Genomic DNA, 19,569 nt, shown 5'->3' with positions numbered 1-19,569 from the left:
AAGGCAAAAAAAATATTGACAGCCTAACCGTACCAATAGTTTGCTGATCTCAACATAATGGTAAAATGGAGAACTAAACCAAAACTTAATTTAGATCATGACCCAAGAAAAAACATCGAAATTGTAATGAATTACCAAATACGAAGAAAAAACTATCTTATTTCATTCTGGAGTATATCCCATAAGCTGATAAAAAAATAGCATGTTCAAGGAGATCACACAAGTGAAATAACTGGAGTTGATAGCAACAAATTAGGATAAATGATACCACCAAATAAATGTAGAACCATCTTTAACCTATCCAATATGGAGGAAAACCATTCCTCCTTTTTTGGCCCGCGTGAGTACTCTCTTTTATCCTACATCCACAACAATAACGCCACGCAACTTAAAACCCAACAAAAGGACCAACCCGTATGAATCTGAGTAGAAGTATCACCTCCAGTATTTTAAAAAAATTCCTAGAGCAGCAGAAGTAAATACTGGCTTTAGGGTAACCATATAGGAATATCTCTTAGTATGCAGACCATTGGAAAGAAACTTTGAAACACCTTTCAATTGTTGTTTATTTGCAGGGGTCAGAGGATTTCCTGACATTGCATAGTTACTTACATGATTACACCATGTTAAATTACTACTCCATTAAGCTTTGCTGCTAGATGCCGTTCTAATCAATATATAGGAAGGGTACCTCAATTTGATCACGAAAGATGTGGGCAATGCTTAGGGATAATCTTCTGTATTTTAAAGCTAATCCAAGATGAGAACAAAAATGTAGCAAACCCACCTTCCAGATGAAAGGCTCACTGTGCTGACCATTTTGTGGTTGAAAATGGCAGATCATGTGTTTTCAAAGACAAATGAATTGGACAAACAATAAATCTTTCATACTTAACTAAAAGATAGGGAAAGCCTTAACTGGCGATAGCCAATTAAATATGTAGTGTAGAGTGGATAGGTATATACATTCTGATCAGTGCTTATTTATACGGTACTTCACTACTAACTAAGATGACGGGTGGACTCTCTATTTCAGAATGTGTCAAGGCATGTGAAGGCGGTGTAAGTGAAGCCAAGGAAGAGTTTGTTTTGTCCAGTTGAAACCACATTACATGGGCTGCAGAAAAAAAGGCAGTCTGAGTACTCAGTTCAAAGAAGTCATTCTAGCACAACCTGGTATACATATATATATTGGGGTCAAGATCTGATAGTACCTCATATGTTGATTTCTCTTCCATATTCCTGTAGACATGGTTCTCTGGTCACCTTTTTTTAGCATCTGCATAATACAATCAACCATAGAGGAAATATGATTAACTTGATCAGCATAAACGCCGATTATGAATTTGATTGTCAAAATAGTTTTACCAGCATCGGAAGAGGAGGTGATTCTATTTGTTCCACTGTCTCCGACGATAGTGATCTCCGAATCAATACGTGTTCTGTTTATGGCTTCGGTACCTTCCCCAAGCCCATCATTACTGACACTCTGCATGAAAAATTTCAGAGCAGACCAAAATTAAAAATTTAGGAAGATTGAAATACATCACCAAGGGAATTGTTTGAACTAAAACTATTTAAAACAATGACAAATGTGTAACCATAGGTCACGTCAGATCTTGTTCATCTAATTAGATAAATAAATAGCTGGAACTGTAAGTGGCTGCCTTAAATTTGGTCAAGCGGCTTTATACATGATATAATTGTGTGTATGTTCTGATTTTACCCGAATTTAAAGACAGCATGGCATTATTGAAAGGCACTCAAATTGCGCATTTTTACTTTATATTGATCTCACTCACCTTAGGGGAAGAGCAGCTTCATCAGAGCAAAATGACACCATGCATGGACAGACGTCTCACTGGTTAGCCATACACGCCTCTCCAAGCAATTGGAACAACATATGTATGCTGACAACATATATCTAAACTGGGAGAACAAACCAAAAGGAAAGAGCATGTTGATCTTTTCCTGAAAGAGGATGATGGTGCCCATCCGCCACTTGATTCGGCACAACAGCAGAACCAAGCAACTGCAACTTCGAGGGTGGTGGTGTCGTGCAGGCCACCAACTCACCCTCCTTGAACCCTAGCTACACCCTCTCGGCAGGTCCTATCATCTGTATAAATCCAAACAAGACCAATCAAAATTAAGAACCGGTACCAATCTGTGCAAAAAAGAGCATGTTGATCTTATAGAAGCAAAACATCGTTATGTGAAATAGAAAACATTATGTAAGCTAGTAAAGTGGCAAAGACATATTTATCTTTGTTATTCATGATCAAAAAGTAGGCCCAGCATTTCTTGAGACGAAGACAGCATCAACACCTAATCCCCTATTAGAATTACCAGTTGTAGATAAAATAATACTCATGAGTTACTACTGCAAAGCAAAAGAAGATGTCTAATAATTTATACTAAACTGATCATATGCTCATTCAGACTACAGGGGAAATTAAAATTATCACGTTATAATTTACACTTAATTGGTCATATGCTCATTCAAGACTACATAGAAAACTTAACGCTCAATCAATCATTTAGTACTCACCTTCTATTGTGTGGCAGACAAATTTTCCCGACGCTTCATTTGGCATCCACAATTAGGTGGCTCTCCCATGATTCAACAGCACAGAACACCAAAATTATCAGCTATCCTCTCTCCCTGATGACAGAAGCTGCAAATCCTAAGTCAAAAACAATGGCATCAACCACTCTAGTGTTGAAATAACCTAATGTGGATAAATATCAGTAAGCTTGTCCTAAAACTCCAAAAGTATTCTGCAAAAGAAAAGGACAAGTCCTGAAGGTATGCAATCTGGATGATTTACAGGTATATGCATGTCTATATATCATTGTGACTAATTACTAAGATTCCTTTTGGGGAGACACATCACATTAATATTTTACTACAGTTAAATTACCGGATTAACTATTATTAAGATGGAAACACAAATAAATATGTCTGTATTGGAAGAAATATTCTCCAACTAATTTCTGGATAGAGAAGGCAGCGAATATTACCGATTTCAACAAATCTATCACAGCATAGGTGAATAGAGAGACAAAGGTGGAAATTTCTGTCATTTACTTAGTACACAACCTTGTGGTACATACGATTATCCATCTTGAATGTGAAAGCAAAGAGAAATAGGAGAGAGTTAATGACTTGCAAGAACAATGTGTTACCCCATTTTCATTAAATTAATGTTTATCAGTCACTCATCATCTGGTGCATTGTAATCTAGTTGCCATCGGGTACCACTGTAACATGCCCAAGCCTTGGTTGATTCTCCTTTGACAGAATATCTGATCAACAATCTTGGTTAAAGCAACAATTTCAACAATTCTTTATTTCTTGGCAAGCATATCAATCTGATTTTTTTCTTAAAAATCCAACATGTCAAAAGCAGAACACATGGCTTGATATTACAACATGCAATAAAACATCTAAATTGTCAAGGCCAGACACATGGTATGTTGCAGATATGCCCAAGAGGCAATAATAAAATGGTTATTATAATATCTTTGAGTTTATGATAATGTTTACATACCATGCTATAATTGTATTAACCGAAACATTGATACATGTGTGTTATGTGAACAACAAGGAGTCCCTAGTAAGCCTCTTGTATAACTAGCTTGTTGATTAATAGATGATCATCGTTTCATGATCATGAACATTGGATGTTATTAATAACAAGGTTATGTCATTATATGAATGATGTAATGGACACACCCAATTAAGCATAGCATAAGATCTCATCATTAAGTTATTTGATATAAGCTTTCGATACATAGTTACCTAGTCCTTCTGACCATGAGATCATGTAAATCACTTATACCGGAAAGGTACTTTGATTACACCAAACGCCACTGCGTAAATGGGTGGTTATAAAGGTGGGATTAAGTATCCGGAAAGTATGAGTTGAGGCATATGGATCAACAGTGGGATTTGTCCATCCCGATGACGGATAGATATACTCTGGGCCCTCTCGGTGGAATGTCGTCTAAATGTCTTGCAAGCATATGAATGAGTTCATAAGAGACCACATACCACGGTACGAGTAAAGAGTACTTGTCAGGAGACGAGGTTGAACAAGGTATAGAGTGATACCGAAGATCAAACCTCGGACAAGTAAAATATCGCGTGACAAAGGGAATTGGTATTGTATGTGAATGGTTCATTCGATCACTAAAGTCATCGTTGAATATGTGGGAGCCATTATGGATCTCCAGATCCCGCTATTGGTTATTGGTCGGAGTGAGTACTCAACCATGTCCGCATAGTTCACGAACCGTAGGGTGACACACTTAAAGTTGGATGTTGAAATGGTAGTACTTGAATATGGAATGGAGTTCGAATATTTGTTCGGAGTCCCGGATGAGATCCCGGACATCACGAGGAGTTCCGGAATGGTCCGGAGAATAAGATTCATATATAGGATGTCATTTTATGTGAATTAAAATGTCGCGGAAGGTTCTATGGAAGGTTCTAGAAGGTTCTAGAAAAGTCCGGAAGAAACCACCAAGGAAGGTGGAGTCCACATGGGACTCCACCTCCATGGCCGGCCAACCCTAGTGGGGGTGGAGTCCCAAGTGGACTCCCCCTTAGGGGGCCGGCCACCCCCCATATGGGAGGTAGAACTCCCACCTCTAGTGGGAGTCCTAGCTTGGCTAGGTTTCCCCTCCATATGGAAGGTTTTTGGTTCGGGTCTTATTTGAAGACTTGGAGACCAACTCTTGGGGTTCCACCTATATAATGACGGCCAAGGGGGAGGGGGCCGGCCACCTCAAACACCACCAAGGTGGCCGCACCCCATAGTGGCCGGCGCCCCTCTCTCCCCAAACCCTAGCCGCCCCGCTCCTCCACTTCCCGCACGCTTAGCGAAGCTCCGCCGGACTTCTCCACCACCACCGACACCACGCCGTCGTGCTGTCGGATTCAAGAGGAGCTACTACTTCTTCTGCCCGCTGGAACGGGGAGGTGGACGTCGTCTTCATCAACAAACGAACGTGTGACCGAGTACGGAGGTGCTGCCCGTTCGTGGCGCCGGAAGCGATCGTGATCAAGATCTTCTACGCGCTTTTGCAAGCGGCAAGTGAACGTCTACCGCAGCAACAAGAGCCTCATCTTGTAGGCTTTGGAATCTCTTCAAGGGTGAGACTCAATACCCCCTCGTTGCTACCGTCTTCTAGATTGCATCTTGGCTTGGATTGCGTGTTCGCAGTAGAATTTTTTTTGTTTTCTATGCAACGTTATCCTACAGTGGTATCAGAGCCATGTCCATGCATAGATGGTTGCACGAGTAGAACACAATGGTTTGTGGGCGTTGATGCTTATGTTATCTTTAGTTTGAGTACTTTGCATCTTTGTGGCATAGTGGGATGAAGCGGCTCGGACTAACTTTACATGACCGCGTTCATGAGACTTGTTCCTCGTTCGACATGCAACTTGTATTGCATAAGAGGCTTTGCGGGTGTCTGTCTCTCCTACTATAGTGAAGATTCAATTTACTCTTCTATTGACAACATTAGTATCACCGTTGTGGTTCATGTTCGTAGGTAGATTAGATCTCTATCGAAAACCCTAGACCACGTAAAATATGCAATCCAAATTAGAGACGTCTAACTTGTTTTTGCAGGGTTTGGTGATGTGATATGGCCATAATGTGATGATGAATATGTATGAGATGATCATTATTGTATTGTGGCAACTGGCAGGAGCCTTATGGTTGTCTTTAAATTTTATGTTGAGTAGTATTTCAAAGTAGTTGTAATAGTTGCTACATGAGGTGAACAACCATGAAGATGGCACCATGGACCTTGACGCTACGCCAACGATGATGGAGATCATGCCCGTTGATGATGGAGATCATGTCCGTGCTTTGGAGATGAAGATCGAAGACGCAAAGAATAAAGGGCCATATCATATCACATATGAATTGCATGTGAAGTTAATCCTTTATGCATCTTATTTTGCTTAGATCGCGACGGTAGCATTATAAGATGATCCCTCACATTAATATCAAGATAATAAAGTGTTCTCCCCTCGTATGCACCGTTGCCAAGGTTCGTCGTTTCGAAGCATCTCGTGATGATCGGATGTGATAGACTCAACGTTCATATACAACGGGTGTAAGCCATGTTGCACACGCGGAATACTTGGGTTTGCTTGACGAGCCTAGCATGTACAGACATGGCCTCGGGACAACGGAAACCGAAAGGTTGAACACGAGTCATATGGATGATATGATTAACATGTTGATGTTCACCATTGAAGCTACATCATCTCACGTGATGATCGGTTTTGGTGTAGTGGATGTGGATTGTGTACCACTTAACAACTATGAGGGATGTTGTATTAAGTGGGAGTTCATTAGTAATTAGATTAAAACATGAACTAATTATCATAAACATAGTCTGAGTAGTATTTTGAATTAATTTTGTAGTATTGGCATCCGTTTTCTACTATGCGCTAGTCTTGTAATTGAGATAGAAATACTGTTAAAATCTGACAAGAAACTTTACGGATTGATACCGTATTGTTAAGAATCAAGAATTGATTAAGTCCTATTGCAAACTTTTAGTAAACCTCACATGTTGATTCAAAGAGCTATGTTTTCAATTAGTACCTAAAGTTATCTTGTCTCCATTCAAATCTGTTTGAAAAGTAAGGAGCTGAAAATAGTTTTCAGAAATAAGCAAGGTATGAGATATATGTGATATCTAAGACCTTATTGCAAGATGATAGAATATAATTTGGTGAGACTACATAAACTCATAAGTTTTATGGGAATGTATGAAGGTTGAAGACGCCAGGCGTCACAATCCTCCAACTATTGGGGCACTAACGATATTCGCATATCCATGAAGTTATCATCCGTAGTATGCACCGTTGCTAAGACTCGTCGTTTCGAAGCATCACGTGATGATCGGGTGTGATAGATTCTACGTGTGCATACAACGGGTGCAAGCCAGATTTGCACATGCGAATACTAAGGTTAAACTTTATGAGCCTAGCATGTACAGACATGGTCTCAGAAAGTTGTCATGAATTGATGGATAAAATTATGAGTGAAATTGTTCATCGTATTAAAAAGTTACTAATAGTGAAATCTAGAACACTTGTCATATGATGATCAACTTCAAAATAAGTACTTCAAGGTTATTGGTATTAGACCAACAAACCTAGAAGTTATTGATGTTGAAGTGTTTTTCTGAATAATGAGGAAAGCTAAAAGAGAAACTGCAAAAGATATTTTGGCAGAAAGAAAGAAAAGACTAGAAAGTCTAGCTCAGGTGTATATAAATGATATACATGTTATGGTTGTATTCCTAGTTAGGTCACACTATGAAATTCTTGGGTATTAGTACCATATTGGTTGGTATGAAGTGTCATACAAAACAACGCAATACAAGAATACAATGGCCTAAGTGACTGACAAGGAATATGATAGGAATGCACGTCTGGAACAAAATAAAGTGTTATTGTGTTCGTCGTTGGCATTCTATCTAGCCCTTAGAATTTATAATAAAGAACTTAATAATTGTTATTTTGCTCTGGTCAAATGAAAACAATGAGTTGTTCAAATTATGACATTACTCCATGTACGATGGATAAGTTATTATAAATCTTAATGGTGAAACACACATACATAAAACTGACGCTAAAATGCCATAAGGCAAATGATTTGAATTCCACTTATTTGTGGAACCGCCATTTAGGTCATGTTAGAAAGGAACGCATAAAGGAACTCCATGCAAATGGATTTTTGGAGTCATTTGATTTTTGAATCATTTGGCGCTTGCAAAATTTTTCTAAAGAGAATGATTAAAATACCGTTCATAGGCCAAAAGTTGAACGGGCAACTAACTTAGTGGAAAAATACATGATGATGTATGCGGTTCACTGGGCATAGTTGTGTGCGGGAGATTCTTCTACTTCATGAAAACTTTCAACATTGAATTGAGTATATATGTGGATATATTCAATAAGGAAGAAGTTTGAAACATTTGAATGGATTCAAATAAATTTCAGCATGAAGTGGAAATCATCGTAATAGAAAAGTCAAATATCTATGATTGGATCATGGTGGAAATATTTGAATTACGAGTTTTAGCGAACATCAAAGAGAGTCATGAAATTGTTCTACAACTCACATTTCTTGAAGTATCATAATGATGATATAGTATCCGAGAGATGTATCCAAATCTTGTTGGATTAATGATGAGATAAAATATTATGACGCCATTATATTTTTGTGTGGATTATGCTTTAGTGACTACCGCTTTTACACTGAATAGAGCATCATCATGATCCGTTGAAATGACACCATACGAGTTATGGCATGGGTATAAACCCTAATAGTCCTTTCTTTAAATTTTGGTCTAAGAGTATACAACCAAAATCGGATGAATGTCTTTGTTGGTTATCCCAGAGATTTAATTGGGAATTCTTCCCACGAGACAAAGACAAAAGTGTTTGTCAATGTTTCTTATTTCCGAGAAATTGTTTCGAGTGAAGTATTTGAGTAGGAGGACAATATAATTTGATAAGGTTTATGAACCTGAGCATAATGATCAGAGTAGCGCAGCATCGGAATCGGTTTCGGAAGCGGCCACAACGATCATGGCTCCCATGACTACAAAGTGTTTTAGCCATGGAGATCGAAGTACATATTGAACCTTGTAGGTATGGTTTACTTTGTGATCAAATAAATGATTTGTGGACAAAGGATTGATTTTGAACAATGATAAACCAACTACAAACAAAGAAGTTATGATGGGCCCTGACTCCGTTAAAATGGCCATGCGCCATGAAATCCATAATAGATGAATATTTTTTGAAAGTAAATGGATCTATAGACTTGGATGAAATATCCTTGAAGAAGCTCGACTTGTCGAAAAATTGTTTACGACAAAGTTCAAAGAGTTGACTACGATAAGATTAGATCTTCCGTAGAAATGCTTATAGTCTATATGGATTATTCTAGTAGGATGGCAAAATACATTACTTATCAGAAGTATGTATTAAAGGTGTATACAAGATACAACCAAGAGTTTTGCTGGTCCGTGGAATATTAGATAGGTATACAAACTTCAATTTGATGAAGTGAGTATCACGGAGTTTGAATCTTCACCAGATGAAATAGTCAAAGAGTTTTTGATTTCATCAGAGACGATGAAGAGGCTTGCATTTGCAAGAAATTAAGTGGGAGCGCTAAGACATATTTATAATACTTTATGTAGGTGACATATAGTTGGTTATAAATAATGTAATTATATACTTGATTAAAAAGGTTTCATTGAGAAATTAACTTCAATGAAAAGATATGGACTGAAACAAATTTAGTGTCAAGATCTATGAAGATAGATTGAAACACAAAATAAGTTTAAGTCAAAGTACATAGAATGGATATTGAAATAGTTCAATATAGAAATATTAAGAAGATGTTCTTGTCATGTGAAGTTTTAACAAGACTTGAGTGTATCTGACATTCAATGAGTAAAAACACATGAGTGATTATAGATCACGAATAATATGTACACAATCAGATATCCTATGCTCTAAGAGTGTTATGAGCATGATTCATGTGGTGATCACTGAAAAACAGTAAGAATATTCTTGAGTACTTAAGAAGAACCAAGTATATATATATAGTTTTATATGGAGAAATGACAAAACAAATCGCTGTAAGGTGTTGCACCGATACTAATTTTGTCACATATGAAAATAAAATTTCAAATCTCAAATTAGACTAAGTGTTGTTTAAAAGGTAGCACAATGAGCTAGAAGTTGTCTATGCTAGATTTAGAAGAGTTCTAAATATTGTGACGGATTCTACAAAAGAAGGCAGAGTATGTCATTGTTTTGACAGTGACAAAGGATGTTAAGTCAAGAAATTCTTTGAGAACTTGGTGTAGTTCCGATAGTGTCAAAACTTTGAAGCTATATTGTGTGTGACAATATTAGTGACATATTTCAGACCGCGGAATTAAGGTTCCACCAGAAGACCAAACATATTTAATGCCAACTCATTTGGAAATGAGTGATGCGTTGAGACGCAAATGAATTACAAAATACATACGTTTCTGAGCATGTCAGATCCGTTGACTAAAACCTCTCCTGTGAGCAAAACATGATAAAGCACCAGAAGGCCAAGGTGTTATATCTTTACAAATGTAAACTAGATTATTGACTCTAGTGCAAGTGGGAGACTGTTGCAGATATGCCCAAGAGGCAATAATAAAATGGTTATTATAATATCTTTGAGTTTATGATAATGTTTACATACCATGCTATAATTGTATTAACCGAAACATTGATACATGTGTGTTATGTGAACAACAAGGAGTCCCTAGTAAGCCTCTTGTATAACTAGCTTGTTGATTAATAGATGATCATCGTTTCATGATCATGAACATTGGATGTTATTAATAACAAGGTTATGTCATTATATGAATGATGTAATGGACACACCCAATTAAGCATAGCATAAGATCTCGTCATTAAGTTATTTGCTATAAGCTTTCGATACATAGTTACCTAGTCCTTCTGACCATGAGATCATGTAAATCACTTATACCGGAAAGGTACTTTGATTACACCAAACGCCACTGCGTAAATGGGTGGTTATAAAGGTGGGATTAAGTATCCGGAAGTATGAGTTGAGGCATATGGATCAACAGTGGGATTTGTCCATCCCGATGACGGATAGATATACTCTAGGCCCTCTCGGTGGAATGTCGTCTAAATGTCTTGCAAGCATATGAATGAGTTCATAAGAGACCACATACCACGGTACGAGTAAAGAGTACTTGTCAGGAGACGAGGTTGAACAAGGTATAGAGTGATACCGAAGATCAAACCTCGGACAAGTAAAATATCGCGTGACAAAGGGAATTGGTATTGTATGTGAATGGTTCATTCGATCACTAAAGTCATCGTTGAATATGTGGGAGCCATTATGGATCTCCAGATCCCGCTATTGGTTATTGGTCGGAGTGAGTACTCAACCATGTCCGCATAGTTCACGAACCGTAGGGTGACACACTTAAAGTTGGATGTTGAAATGGTAGTACTTGAATATGGAATGGAGTTCGAATATTTGTTCGGAGTCCCGGATGAGATCCCGGACATCACGAGGAGTTCCGGAATGGTCCGGAGAATAAGATTCATATATAGGATGTCATTTTATGTGAATTAAAATGTCGCGGAAGGTTCTATGGAAGGTTCTAGAAGGTTCTAGAAAAGTCCGGAAGAAACCACCAAGGAAGGTGGAGTCCACATGGGACTCCACCTCCATGGCCGGCCAACCCTAGTGGGGGTGGAGTCCCAAGTGGACTCCCCCTTAGGGGGCCGGCCACCCCCCCATATGGGAGGTGGCACTCCCACCTCTAGTGGGAGTCCTAGCTTGGCTAGGTTTCCCCTCCATATGGAAGGTTTTTGGTTCGGGTCTTATTCGAAGACTTGGAGACCAACTCTTGGGGTTCCACCTATATAATGAGGGCCAAGGGGGAGGGGGCCGGCCACCTTAAACACCACCAAGGTGGCCGCACCCCATAGTGGCTGGCGCCCCTCTCTCCCCAAACCCTAGCCGCCCCGCTCCTCCACTTCCCGCACGCTTAGCGAAGCTCCGCCGGACTTCTTCACCACCACCGACACCACGCCGTCGTGCTGTCGGATTCAAGAGGAGCTACTACTTCTGATGCCCGCTGGAACGGGGAGGTGGACGTCGTCTTCATCAACAACCGAACGTGTGATCGAGTACGGAGGTGCTGCCCGTTCGTGGCGCCGGAAGCGATCGTGATCAAGATCTTCTACGCGCTTTTGCAAGCGGCAAGTGAACGTCTACCGCAGAAACAAGAGCCTCATCTTGTAGGCTTTGGAATCTCTTCAAGGGTGAGACTCAATACCCCCTCGTTGCTACCGTCTTCTAGATTGCATCTTGGCTTGGATTGCGTGTTCGCAGTAGGAAATTTTTTGTTTTCTATGCAACGTTATCCTACATGGTATATATTGTTTATCATAATAGTACTTTAGCGGACATACAAACACAAAACAAATAACTACGGATCTGCATTGTACCATCCATCCATCCAAGTAACAGAGTCTAGACAAACTGCAACAAAAGCTTGAATTATAAAGCTTTTCTTGGTATATGGGACCTACAACAAATCAAATGAACAATACATGATACTTAAGGGCATATTATCAGGCAAGGCTGTTGAACATGTCCTCGATGCTACTCCAGAAAGAGCAAACATATCAGAGAATGTTTCACAATTCACCCACCTTGAAAAGTTTCTCACGGGCTTCAAGCGATAGATTTTTCATTGAGTGGTAATCTAAGTCTTCCGGAAGTTTCCCGTTTTCAAAGACGAGAAACCAATTAGGGTCAGCTGATTTTTATTAATTAACATTTACCGTATGCTAATAAAATGCGATGCTTCATATAATATTATCGTTTGCTCAGTATAGTTCCAACCAAAACCTTTAACAAAACAAATGTCAAGAGTTGATACTACCTTTGAACTGCCCGCCACCATCGTGGAGCAGCTGCACCAGCATTGTCGCGCCGACTTCTCACCATGGAGGCTGTCTCCTTTCAGCATACTTAATAACATACATATGAAAAAATTCAAATCATATTAAACAACTGCATGACGATTGGGTGTGTGGAAAGAGACATGGTCCTAAGTTTCAAAAAAAGACGTAAGCCTCAATCTAGATATATTAGCTCAGGTGACCGTAAAAGCAAATGAAAGTAACATATTTTAGGTAAATTTCAGAAAATAATGTGTGAGTAGAATGAATATTACATAGACCAATCTTCTTCTACAGACCAAAACTCACTTGTCTTTTCATGGAACAACCTGTAGGCATATATAAAAAGAATTTGAACAAACAAAGATGAAATATTAGAGGATTAAACCAAAAGGGAGCAGCGAAAGAGAAAAAGTTTTACGAAAAATTGCACACCTAACTCCAGGGCTTCCTGGCAAGCCCCTCTTCTCGACGTCTCCTTCTCGCTCTCTGCATCCTCCCCTTCCTCCCATCTCTGACCGGCGAGGCGACGCTGCTCCCGGCGATCCACATCAACCTCCGCCTCCTCATCCATGGCGGGATGCTTCCCTTTGCCTCTCCCTACTGTAGCCATGGGGAAAACCAAAGGATGAAAAGGGATTGGAGGAGAGATGGAGAGGAATGGAAGAAGAGATGGAGGCGTGGATTGGGGGAGAGATGGAGGTAGGGATTGGGGAGAGAAGCAGGCTTACGATTGGCTGCAGCAATAGGCCGCTGTGTCCACGGGCGGCGCCGCTCCCGCTCACTACTCAGCTCGCTCGACATTGTCGCTCCACCGGTGCGCTGCTCCCGCGGCGCTGCGCTCCATCACCGGTGCCTCTCCTACGCGCTCGACCAGCGCGTCGCTCCCGCGCGCTGCGCTCCACCAGCGGCGCCTCTCCCGCGCCTCGTCGCTCCATCGGTGGCGCCGGGCCGAGCTCATGCTATGGTGGCTGCGCGGGGGGCGAGCAGCGGAGGAAGAAATCGCAAGGCAGGCTGCGGGGAGAGGATTGGCTAGGGTTTGGATGATCTGGTCGTGGTCTTTTCCCTTTCCTATTAATTTTTTCCCTGAGCTCAGCCAATAACAGCGTGACACCTGGCCCAATCACTGGAAACAAAATGAGGCAAAACTGCCCAGCCCTTGTGCGGCAAGTGGCCTACCGTGGATGGCCTCTCCATGCCCCATGGGGGTGCAACAATTATACCTTTAGATTCTATTTACAGCGGGATATGTACACTATATACACTATATACACTATTTACAAGTTTTTAATGAAAAGCTTCCATGGAAAGAATTGTTTTGGTTTCGCAGGCATGAACACAAGTGTTCAAGGTCGACCCCCACTTCACCATTACTCATCTTTCCAATCACTTTTCTTTCCTGAAAATATTTTTTATTTTTTTATATAAGAAGGACAACGAATTTTTTTTGTAATTCACATTCCCTATCCATACAAGAGATAGAGAACAACTAGGTACAGAAAGTAAACTACTTAGAGATAAAGCAAACAAGTGCACACGTAAATATTCACCTACGCTATGGCTCCCCGGCAACGGCGCCAGAAAAGGTCTTGATAACCCACAAGTATAGGGGATCGCGTGTAGCCTTTTCGATAAGTAAGAGTGTCGAACCCAACGAGGAGCTAAAGGTAGGATAAACATTCTCTCAAGTTCTATCAACCACTGATACAACTCCACGCACACTAAGCGTTTGCAATATCTAAAAAATAAAACTAGAGCGATAACGAGTATGAGAGGTGACTTTGCAGAACAATAAAATACACGGAATAAATGTTAGTGCTGCAGCAATAAAACAAACTAAACTAACAGTACCATGAGTGTGGAAAGGCGGTGGTAATAGTGGTGGCTTTGTCCAAGATCAATTAGTGAAGATCTTGGGTTCAATGTCTTCGATGCAGCTTTCTATGTAGGAGAGGCTAAATATACATGCTCTCCCTCCGGGATTACAAGTACTATATGATTGGCTTGCTAGCAAACATCCGTAAATACTAGCAAGCATTAAGGTTTCCCCAACCATAGTCTTAAGTAAATGGTCCTCTTACTCTCATACATGCAACTATCAGGCTCACGTCCTTAGGTTTCTGTCACTCCGGCAGAACTTCCCCCTTCTAGTATACAAGTACTACGTACCAACCCTATGGTGCTTGATCCATGCGCGCACAAATATAATGGGCACCAAGGACGGTAACATATCAACATACAACTCTAATGAACCAAAGACAAACAACCAATCAATCAAAGAACAAATAAACTATGGCAATTTAGGCCATGGGATGGATGCCCCTTTGATCCAAGGGCTCTTGGGCACCTCTAGAACCTTCCTAGGACTCCCCTCTGTCCTTCATGAGCCTCACAACTCGTGGCTGGGCCGAAATATCCAAGTATGGAAAGAGTTTGTGTTAAATACGTCACCAACTTTCGGAATCCCGAGACTGTACGAACCTCCGCAGTAATTCTGCTTTCCCGAACCTCCGCAGTAATTCTGCTTTCCCGGATGCATCCTTTGTCCGTTCTGGATGAATAAGATATCCAAATTGTTTGGTTTGAAATTCTCTACAACTTTGTAGTTGACGACTTTTCCATTGGACGTCGTTTTGATGGAGTTTCGAAGTGATCTTTGAAAAGTGTTCAGCAGGGACAGATTCCGGGAAATTCCAGATTTCACCATAATGAGCTATTTCCTTCCATATTTGCCTATTTCCTGCACAACACAGTTGAAACCAAGAACTTGTGCACTTTTGCAACTATTAATAGGTTAGTCCCTTAAAACATATAGTAATTGATGTAAAACAAGCATGGAACATCAAAAATTATAGATACGTTTGCGACGTATCAGTGCTATCTAATTGGTAGGCTATAGATGATATGTGTGGGTCCTGAAAATTCACAAGAGCTGTAAATTCTTTTATGTACTAACTGATAAGTTGGAATAGTAATTGTTCTGTGTGCATCATGAAACTTACAAGCCTCACTATTTATCACCGTTATTCAGAAATAAATATTGGCATGAGCTCCACAGGATCGTGCGCCAAGACGTACATCTAAATCTAGTTTACACAAGTCTTCGGAACCTATTAAAGGCCCCATATTGGTCTCTTGTAAGTTATCTCTCTCTCTATTAATGTATGGGGATGCATAGTTGTTGAGCTGATCCTTTTGGAGTTCAACTTCAAGGGTTGATTCTAAGAGGGGATCCCTCCGAATTATAATACTTGAAAGTAATCACGATGGAAAGGTGATACATAAGATCGTATCACCAGCTTGTTGTCTTAAAATACCCAAGGTTCGCTCAACAGAACTAGACTTCACTCGCAAACGAGGGGGATTGAACCCAGTTAACAAAAAACGGTCTCCCATGTAGTTGTTACACTAGTAGAAAAAGAGGCTTCCGTCCACCCCCATTAGTCCCGGAAACATTCGAACCGCGTCTAAAGGGGGCTTTAGTCGCGGTTCGGGAGGCGACCCGCGACTAATGCTCCATCCGAGACAAAAGGGTACCCATTTAGTCGCGGTTGGTAACACCAACCGGGACTAAAGGGCTATGGAGGGATACCCTTTAGTCGCGGTTGGGGAAGGATACCTCTTTAGTCGCGGTTAGTGTCCCCAACCGGGACTAAAGGTTTTTCCGAGTTTTTTTACTCCCACGCACCCTGCACCCCCCCCCCCCCCCCCCCCCCCCCCGTGGATCGCCTTTTTTGGTTTGTAAAATACAAAAGAAAATGATATAAAATTCAAAAAAAATTGTTTTCAGATTCTTGTATGTTATGCAACCTACTATTCGGAGAAATTAAGAAATTCGAATTTTCACTTTTTTTGCAAAAAAGTTAAAAAAATGGTAAAACCGCAATAACTTTTGCATACGACGCCGGAAAAAACGTATAATATATCAAAAAGATTCTGGGAAAAAGTTACATCCGAATTCACCGGGGATTACCCGGTTAGCTAATTTTTAGATTCTCACAATTCCAAATGAAAATACGAAAACAGGAAGATTTTAGTTTTTGCTATAAATTACGGATTTTATATTTTTTTATTTTTTCAAAAAAATAAAATTAATAATTGCATCCAGCATAAAGATTACTATTACTTTTACCCAATTTTTAGATTTTCAAATTTTTAGGTTTTAGGTTTGGCAAAAAAAATATTTAAAAAATTAAAAATAATAAAAATTAAAAGTTAATGTTTATTTATTTATTCACCATTATTATTACATCATTATTTTTTTTTATGAAAAAAATTATTTGAAATTCAAACAATAAAAAATGTGACATCGACCAACATGTTAATAGGATTGATATGATACTAGTATCACATACATGCGCGCGTAGCACTTGAATGCGGGACGGAATGGAACTCGGAAGTTAAGCGTGCTAGAGGTGGAGTACTGGGAGGATGGGTAACCGAGCGGGAAGTTTGACCACGAGTAAGTAATTTGACTAGAGATAAGTGTAGTTAGAGATAGAGACTAAGCTATGCAAATAACTGAAATAATAGAAATTTTGAAAAAAAATAGAAAAAAAACGGAGCGAAAAAAAATTAGAAACCCAAATGAATTAAAAAAAAATTAACGAAATAGCCTTTAGTCCCGGTTGGGGACACAAACCGGGACTAAAGGTCCTTCGCCCAGGCGCACGCTAGCCGCCCACGTGGACGGACCTTTAGTCGCCGTTCGTAAGCAACCACGACTAAAGGGGGGGGGGCTTTAGTCGCGACCCTTTAGTCCCGGTTGCACAACCAGGACTAAAGCCCGTTGTGAACCGGGACTAAAGGCCCTTTTTCTACTAGTGTTAGTGCCCGACGCCAAGTAACATGGCCGTTCGGACACAACCTTTACTTAACCACCGTCGTCGTTATTTCACTAGTGTTGCTTTTAATTAGATATAGGTGGTGAGATGGAAATAGCTTGGAGATTTGTGACTTCAAACAGCAGCTTGTATGTGCGGACGACTGCACAGGAGAAGTTTAGAGTTCTATCTTTCAGGGTGAAAATCCGAGGTCTGGCCTTAATTGGTTGTGCCTGGCAATGTTCTTGTTGAAGATATTGTTTTGAGAGGGAGGACTTTCTTCAGGGTGAAAACCTAAGATCTATGATCGGGCGATGACAGCGTTTGTGCACTGTTTTCTTCTTGGAGGCGTCGCTTATGGAGATGCTGATCTTCCGGTGTTGTCTTGGTGGTGTCAGTGTTGCTGTTTCAGGTTTATCGATCTCTATAGCGGGACTTTTCTTTTCTGTATTTTTTCTCTTTTTTTGGCTGTGTGCATCCTTTATGTCATTAGGGCATGATATTGTTGCAGAGGCTGGGTGTAATTGGTATCTCCGCGATATTAGTATATGCTCTTTATCGAAAAATTAATTAGAATATAAGGAGTACTACATTGGTTCTAGTCCCGCTCCATTTCCCTCCATAAATTTATAGTGGCATGGCTCATTCGTCTCATGTCGCATCATGCTACTATACCTAATGAATCTCCAACGTCTAGTGCGTAGCGCAAGATTTTTCGACAAAGGGAATATATTAACATCAAAAGATACCAATTACATACAGCAACAAAGTAACACCCTAATGGGTAGTGCGGATGCACACAGTCAGAAAAGAGAAAAGAAAATTAAGAAACAAAAGTCCCGCTACAGTATCCCAGACCTAACAACAACAATACACTCACCACCAAGACAACACATGAAATACAAACTCTCCAAAAGCAACGCCTCCAAGAAGGGAACAGTGCTCCCGCACCATCGTCGCCCGACCAACGATCTTAGGTTTTCACCCTGGAGATAGTCCCGCTCTCAAACAATGCCCCTGACAAGATCATTGCCAGGCACAACCAGTTAATGCCAGACCTTGGGTTTTTACCCTGAAAGGTAGGACTTTAAACTTCACATATGATGTCGCCTCTACTTTCATACCACTATTGTGAAGCCCGAAACACCAATCAAGTCCCTCAACAACTCGGAGACTTGAACCTCCCTTAGCTAGTCTTCCCATCCAACCTTCATGATATTCTTTTCTTCTGACTTGCACCATGGATCCAATGTCACTTGGTGTCAACATAGAAAAAAGCTTCGCGCCGCTCCCTCTAAACCAAACGGTCGGAATAAAAGCATGGGTACGCGCGACCGAATACCACCTGATCTAGCAAACTCCAGGCAAAATATGTGTAGCACTACATATAATTGGTCGCACCAGCTAGCTAATCTCGTAGTATTTTCAATTGGCGGTAGTGCTAACCCCACCTTTTCTACGTTGATCATATAGGGTTAGCACGCCAAAGGGGCCTACCCAGCAATACAAAACCGCGGTTGACAGCACGAGAGAGACTGAAGAGAGTGGTATTGGTATTGTCCACGCGGCTAAGAGCTCACCGACGTGGCACGCGATCTTGGCAGCAGACTGATACAACCTTCGGTGTTATTTGCAAAGGCAGGCGGGCAGGCGGAGGGCGACTCTCTCTCTCTCTCTCTCTCTCTCTCTCTCTCTCTCCTTAGCTCGCTCGCGACGAGTGAAGATAAAGTGTGGTATACTGGCTTGCGAAGTTTTCAAAGGGCCACCGGGCCATTCCCAGGGGCTATTGTCGATGTCAAGGGAACCAGGGTCCCCTTGGCGCCGAGCACGGGCCGCGAGGGTGGACCATGTGCGAAGAATTCACCTAAAGGATGAAGTCGTAGAAGTCCGTAGAGACCTACAAGATCTACATCTTCAAGGTTCTTCCAGGAGAAGTAGCGTTTGCGATGATCCCCCATCAGCTTCATCGTGCGGCACGTCCCGACGGGAAGGACGGTGTGGGGTCATTGCCGGCTGGAGCGTCCCCAGCAGGTTCCGGCTTCCAAGAGAGGTGCTCCTGGGAGGTGAGGGTCAACTCGCCCTAGGAGTGCAGCACGGCCACCTGGCGTCATATCTCTGGAGCATCTTTTGCGGTCCAAGGGGATCACCGAAGACCGCAGTAAACAACAGGAAGGTAAGACATACTGGTGGCATCCC

General features: G+C 40.9%; 1 long non-coding RNA gene across 1 annotated transcript; it reads right to left on the bottom strand.

Moving 5' to 3' along the window:
* Nucleotides 1-2,191: 2,191 nt before the first annotated feature.
* On the bottom strand, nucleotides 2,192-12,900 carry LOC127349217 (uncharacterized). Its single transcript, XR_007880154.1, has 3 exons — nucleotides 12,826-12,900; nucleotides 12,532-12,619; nucleotides 2,192-2,687 (listed from the first exon to the last, which is right to left on the bottom strand). It is a non-coding gene; the product is annotated as an uncharacterized lncRNA (long non-coding RNA).
* Nucleotides 12,901-19,569: the final 6,669 nt, after the last annotated feature.

This window comes from Lolium perenne, chromosome 4 (assembly GCF_019359855.2).
Source record: "Lolium perenne isolate Kyuss_39 chromosome 4, Kyuss_2.0, whole genome shotgun sequence".
NCBI classification, from domain to species: domain Eukaryota; kingdom Viridiplantae; phylum Streptophyta; class Magnoliopsida; order Poales; family Poaceae; genus Lolium; species Lolium perenne.
This window is presented reverse-complemented; position numbering and strand designations above follow the sequence as displayed.